The following is a 7,500-nucleotide window of genomic DNA, read 5'->3' as shown; positions in this document are numbered from 1 at the left end:
CGTTTCCCATTCCCAACCCTGAATAAACGCTTCGCATTCCCAACCCTAAATAAACGTTTCCGATCCCCAACCCTGAATAAACGTTTCATATTCCCAACCCCAAATAAACGTTTCGCATTCCCAACCCCAAATAAACGTTTCCCATTCCCAACCCCGAATAAACGTTTCGCATTCCCAACCCTAAATAAACGTTTCCCATTCCCAACCCCGAATAAACGGTTCGCATTCCCAACCCCAAATAAACGTTTCACATTCCCAACCCCAAATGAACATTTCGCATTCCCAACCCCAATTAAACGTTTGGCATTCCCAACCCCCATTAAACGTTTCGCATTCCCAACTCCAAATAAACGTTTCGAATTCCCAACCCTCAATAAAATAAACGTTTTGCATTCCCAACCCTGAATAAACGTTTGGCATTCCTAACCCTGAATAAACGTTTGGGATTCTCAACCCTAAATAAACGTTTCACATTCCCAACCCTCAATAAAATAAACATTTCGCATTCCCAACCCCAAATAAACGTTTCACATTCCCAACCCTCAATAAAATAAACGTTTCTCCTTCCCAACCCTCAATAAAATAAATGTTCCGCATTCCCAACCCTGAATAAAAGTTTCGGATTCCCAACACTAAATAAACGTTTGGGATTCTCAACCCTAAATAAACGTTTCACATTCCCAACCCTCAATAAAATAAACATTTCGCATTCCCAACCCCAAATAAACGTTTCACATTCCCAACCCTCAATAAAATAAACGTTTCTCATTCCCAACCCTCAATAAAATAAATGTTCCGCATTCCCAACCCTGAATAAAAGTTTCGGATTCCCAACACTAAATAAAAGTTTCACATTCCCAACCCTCAATAAAATAAACGTTTCACATTCCCAACCCTCAATAAAAATAAACGTTCCGCATTCCCAACCCTGAATAAACGTTTCGGATTCCCAAACCTAAATAAACGTTTCACATTCCCAACCCTCAATAAAATAAACGTTTCGCATTCCCAACCCTGAATAAACGTTTCGGATTCCCAACCCTAAATAAAAGTTTCACATTCCCAACCCTCAATAAAATAAACGTTTTGCATTCCCAACCCCAAATAAACGTTCTGCATACCCAACCCTGAATAAACGTTTCGGATTCCCAACACTGAATAAACGTTTCGCATTCCCAACCCTCAATAAAATAAACGTTTCGGATTCCCAACCCTAAATAAACGTTTCGCATTCCCAACCCTCAATAAAATAAATGTTTCGCATTCCCAACCCTGAATAAACGTTTCGGATTCCCAACCCTCAATAAACGTTTCACATTCCCAACCCTCAATAAAATAAACGTTTCGTATTCCCAACTCCAAATAAACGTTTCACATTCCCAACCCTCAATAAAATAAACGTTTCTCATTCCCAACCCTCAATAAAATAAATGTTCCGCATTCCCAACCCTGAATAAAAGTTTCGGATTCCCAACACTAAATAAACGTTTCACATTCCCAACCCTCAATAAAATAAACGTTTCACATTCCCAACCCTCAATAAAATAAACGTTCCGCATTCCCAACCCTGAATAAACGTTTCGGATTCCCAACCCTAAATAAACGTTTCACATTCCCAACCCTCAATAAAATAAACGTTTCACATTCCCAACCCTGAATACACGTTTCGGATTACCAACCCTAAATAAACGTTTCACATTCCCAACCCTCAATAAAATAAACGGTTTGCATTCCCAACCCCAAATAAACGTTCTGCATACCCAACCCTGAATAAACGTTTCGGATTCCCAACCCTAAATAAACGTTTCGTATTCCCAACCCTCAATAAAATAAACATTTCGCATTCCCAACCCTGAATAAACGTTTGGCATTCCCAACCCTGAATAAACTTTTTGGATTCCCAACCCTAAATAAACGTTTCGCATTCCCAACCCTAAATAAACGTTTCACATTCCCAACCGCAAATAAACGTTCCGCATTCCCAACCCTGAATAAACGTTTCACATTTCCAACCCCAAATAAACGTTTCACATTTCCAACCCCAAATAAACGTTCCGCATTCCCAACCATAAATAAACATTTCCCATTCCCAACCCTGAATAAACGCTTCGCATTTCCAACCCCAAATAAACGTTTCAGATTCCCAACCATAAGTAACCGTTAGAGTCTATTGCTTCATGAAACGTTCTATAGATGATCATCCGCGTGAAACATCACTGAGTAAACAACTCTCTCTCTCTCTCTCTCTCTCTCTCTCTCTCTCTCTCTCTCTCTCTCTCTCTCTCTCTCTCTCTCTCTCTCTCTTTGGAGTTTCTCCCTGATGAGAGTCGCCTAAAGTCTATTGACGGTCTGCTAATGTAACATTATTACTAATAAGATCACTTCGTCATCCAGATCTGACGTAATTTCATACTTATTCTGCTTTTTTATATATACTCATTTTTTATTGAGGCGCATTTGCACTGACTCGCAGCGGTACCCTTTTAGCTCGGAAAAGTCTCCTGCTATCTGATTGGTTAGAATGATCTCGTCCAACCAATCAGCGAGCAGGAAACATTTCCGAGCTAAAAGGGTACCCCTGCGAGTTGGTGCCAATCTGCCTCACTAAAAAGAATTGACTATAGCTGGTTTTACTTTGTAAATATTCCATACTGATAATGTATAGTTAAGTCATCGTTTTAGAAGCGTCCACTTGTTTCCTACCTTAATTGTCTGTTAGCTGTTTTATTCAACAATGGAATAAAAGAAACCATCTTATCACAAAAATTGATAAAATCTTATGTAAAACAATAGATACGAGAGATAATTCATTTAGAAAATCAAATATTTATAGAGTTCCTTTATCAATAACAAACCTGCTGATTGTTTTGGAGATATACACTACTGCAGCCTATTATAGTTTCTCGGAAAACACTTTTTACCTTTGTCCATTGTCTTGGAGAACTTCTGTCTTAGGATAGACTTGGCCTAATTGGAAACGCCTCATTATGAGAGGAACACAGTCTCTAGATGTATTGAGCCGTACATTTAGTTTATCTCTACTAGATGAACTTAATGGTAGATTTGCAATGTTGCAGGTTTCAAGTTAATATTCTTCGGGAAGCAATGTTAATTGGATGTGTGTTTGCTTATGGGTATAAGGCCAAAAGGTTTATATGATCTATAATTATATATTTAATAGTATGCCTTGAAATCTGGTGATTAGAATTTTTGTTAATTTGTAAGAGAAATTAGCGTAAAAGCGTTATTAACATAGTTTAGATTATTGAATCTAAATCTTAAAACCGTTTGTTAAAATTCATATCCATTTTGTAGTGCTGTTCAATGTCAGACGTTTTATCTTTCCACTTTGATTATTATTATCATTATTACTAAGCTAAAATCCGTTTTGCAAGGGCCGGATATTATAAGTCCAAGGCTCCAACAGGGAAAATAGCCTAGTGAAGAAATGAGGAAACAGGTAGAATAGTGTGCCTGAGTGTACCCCTAAGCAAGAGAACTCTATCCCAAGACAATGGAAGACCATGCTACAGAGCCTATGGCACTACCCATGACTACAGAACAATGGTTTGATTTTAGAGGATTCTTCTCCTAGAAGAGCTGCTTAATATAGCTAGGGTCTTCTATCCTTACCTAGATATTGGCCTGAGCACCAGCAACAAATTGAGATACTACTGCTAGAGTTATTGGGTCCTTTGACTGGCCAGACAGTACTAAATTGGATCTTTCTCTCTGATTACTGCTCATTTTTCCTTTGCCTACTCATACACCGAATAGTTTGCCCTATTCTTTCCTCGTTCTCCTCTGTCCTCAGACACCTGACAACACTTAAATTACCAAACAATTCTTCGCTCAAGGAGTTAACTTCTGCATTGTAATTGTTCAGTGGCTACTTTCCCCTTGGCCTTGATAAGGGTAGAAGATTCTTTAGCTATGGTAAGCAGCTCTTCTGGGAGAAGGTCACTCCAAAATAAGCCATTGTTTCATAATCTTCGGGAGCCTCATAGCCTCTGTACTATAGTCTGCCACTGTCTTGATTCTGAGTTTTCTTGCTTGAGGGTATACTAGTCTTGGGTAGTGTCCTAGCCTCTGTACTATAGTCTTCCACTGTCTTGGGGTTGAGTTATCTTGCTTGAGGGTACACACGGGCACACTATTCTATCTTATTTCTCTTCCCCTTTTTTACGTTTTTATAGTTTATACATGAAAAAATATTTTAATGTTTCTGTTTTTAAGATATTTCATTAGAATTGTTCATTACTTCTCTTATAGTTTATTTCCTTTCCTCAATGGGCTATTTTTTCCTGTTGGGGCCCTTGGGCTTATAGCATTCTGCTTTTCCCACAAGTGTCGTAGCTTAGCAAGTGATAATAATAATAATAATAACAATAATAATAATAATAATAATAATAGTGGAAAGTAGCCACTGAAAAATTACAGTAGTTAACTACGTTTCCTTTGTAGAATCCCATATTTCAACAAATAACAATATTGCTTTTACAGTTCAAAAATAATTTTCTGCTTGGGTGATTTAAGTAGCTTACTCTCTCTCTCTCTCTCTCTCTCTCTCTCTCTCTCTCTCTCTCTCTCTCTCTGATTGCTTCTCCTACAACTGGCAACCTTCCCACCTATAATAACCCCAGTCAAATCATTCTGGCCCCCATCTTCTACTGCCACTTTGAGTGGAGGACACTTTCATCGGCCACTTCAAGGTATATAGGTTTTTCTTTTTGTTTTCTTCTCTCTCCCTCTTTCTCCAGTAATCCCCTTTTAGACGCCCTGGTTAAAGCCAGCATTACGACTGGCGGAATGATCTCTCGGCCGTTGTCATAATTCACAACAGTACGTAAAACGTGTACTTATTTTATAGGAACAGTAAAAGGCACTCCAGTCTCCTGGTGTCTTGGCGCGGAGGTGTCGTTCAGGTCATTTCTGTGGCTAACGAAAAACTGCCTGGTACTCTTATATTAAGGTAATATCTTCCAGATCATGCTATTTGAGAACTATGAGAATGAGAAGCAATAGGAAAATTAGAGATTAGATGACTGAATTTTAAATTGATCTTTTTCTTTCTGATAAAGTCAACTTTATTCGTGAGTTTATACATTTCCTTAAAGCAGCCATTTTTTTTTTTTTTTTTTTTTTTTTTTTTTTTTTTTTTTTTTTCAAAACCAGTTACAACCATTTTATTTTATACGAAAAGTAAAAGGTTACTCTGGTCTCCTGGTCTCTTGGCGCGTTGTTGTCGTTCAGGTCATTTCTGTGACTAACGAAAAACTGTGGTACTCTTATTTTAAGGTCTTTCATTGTCTTGGGTTTGAGATCTGTTGCTTGAGGGTACACTCTGGCACACTATTCTATTATTATTATTATTATTATTATTATTATTATTATTATTATTATTATTATAGCTAAGCTACAACCCTAGTTGGAAAAGCGAGATGCCATATTCCCAAGGGCTCCAACGGGGAAAATAGCCCAGTGAGGAAAGGAAATAAGGAAATAAATAAATTATATAAGAAGTTATGAAAAAGTGAAATAAAATATTTTAAGAACATTAAAAACATCTTGTTTCTCTTCCTCGGTATTGTGAAGTTTTTATCCTATTATCTTTAAGCTTTTATAGTTTATATATGAAAGATTTATTTTAATGTTATTATTGTTCATAAATTCTCTTGTAGTTGTTCCTTATTTCCTTTCCCCACTGGGATATTTTCCTTGTTGTAGCCCTTGGACTTATAGCATCCTGCTTTTCCAACTAGGGTTGTAGCTTAGGAAGTAATAATAATAATAATAATAATAATAATAATAATAATAATAATAATAATAATAATAATAATAATTGATATTTATTGATTATCGATTATTAATTATTAGTTATTAGTTATTGATTATTATTAACAAATAATAATAATAATAATAATGTAATAATAATAATAATAATAATAATAATAATAATAATAATAATAATAATAATAATAATAATAATAATAATAATAATAAGAAGAAGAATAATAAGAATAATAATAATAATATCTTCCAGGGCATGCTATTTGAGAACTATGAAAATGATTAGTGGAAAAAGTAGTTAGACGACTGAATGGTAAATTTGATAAACTTCATCCTGATAAATTCGAATATATTTGTGAGTTTGTACGACTACATTAATTTTTTTTTTTTTTTTTTTTTTTGAAAGGTTTACCTGCCGAGTAATCAACAGCCGTTGCCTAGCCTTCCCTGGTCCTAGCTTGCGTGGAGAAGAGGACTGGGTTGCTGATCATATGCATAATACGGTCACTCTCTAGATCACTGTCCTGCGAAGACATTGTCAATGTCCCTTGTTCCTGCCACTCACGAGCGACTTTTAAACCTTCTATTAACTTTGCAAAGCAATACGAATACATGAAAGTGAGTATTTGACGAATATAAGTTTTCCGCTAACGACACTTTTAAGTAACATTTTAATTCTTTGTATCTTTTATTTAGGTATATTTTATAACTATACTTATGTTTTCCTGACAAAATGAAAGTTTTGACTTTTTACTCTTCAGTGAATTTACGGAATATAAAGGGATGCACAGAATATTTAGCCAATTTTACATATACCATATTTTTTTATATTAACATATTTTCTATAGTTATAAGGCAAAATGTCCATGTTTTAACGTAGTTTCCAAATTTATCATGTGGTAAAAAATTACTCTTGAAGAATGTCTTAAAAAATATGAGATTTTTACCGTTCATTGATTCAATGGAATAATGAAAATGAGGCTCAAAATCACCAATGGTTTTCAATTACAGTTTTCAAATTAATGGAAAAAAAAAAAATTATTATTATTGAATATTTCCTTTGCGTCAGGGGTAAACATAATTGTCCTTTTTCTCCCAGAGATTTTAATATTTGCTTTTGGTAAAGTTTATGTCATTTACCTCCCTTGATCCGCATTGGAGTTTTGAGTAATAGTAGAAATGACACAATATATAAAGATTATAAAACTCATTTATTAAAAGAAAATAAGTTATGGCTTTTTCTTCTTAATCGCAGCCATCAACGAACACACACTCACACACACACATAGCCATAATGCCGTTTATAGAAGGGAAGCTTCGAGTAATAGTAGAAGTGACACAGAATATATACAAATCATAAAACTCATTTATTAAAAGAAAATAATTTATGGCTTGTTTTCTTAATCGCAGCCATCAACGATCAAACACACACACACACACACACACACACACACACAGAGCCATAATGCCGTTAGTATAATAGTATAAATGACATAATATATAAAAATTATAAAACGGATTTTGAGCGAAGCGAAAAATCTATTTTGGGGTGAAATAGCCATGTCGTCCTGATGGAAGTTCCTTTTAAGTAGCTTCCTAGGATATATTTAAGTACAGTATTGAAACAAAATAAGTTATAGCTTTTCTTCTTAATCGCAGCCGTCAGTGATCACACACACACTCACACTCACACTCACACTCACACTCTCT

The sequence above is a fragment of the Palaemon carinicauda genome, chromosome 13, assembly GCF_036898095.1.
Source record: "Palaemon carinicauda isolate YSFRI2023 chromosome 13, ASM3689809v2, whole genome shotgun sequence".
Taxonomy (NCBI): domain Eukaryota; kingdom Metazoa; phylum Arthropoda; class Malacostraca; order Decapoda; family Palaemonidae; genus Palaemon; species Palaemon carinicauda.
Note: the sequence above shows the minus strand (reverse complement) of the source record.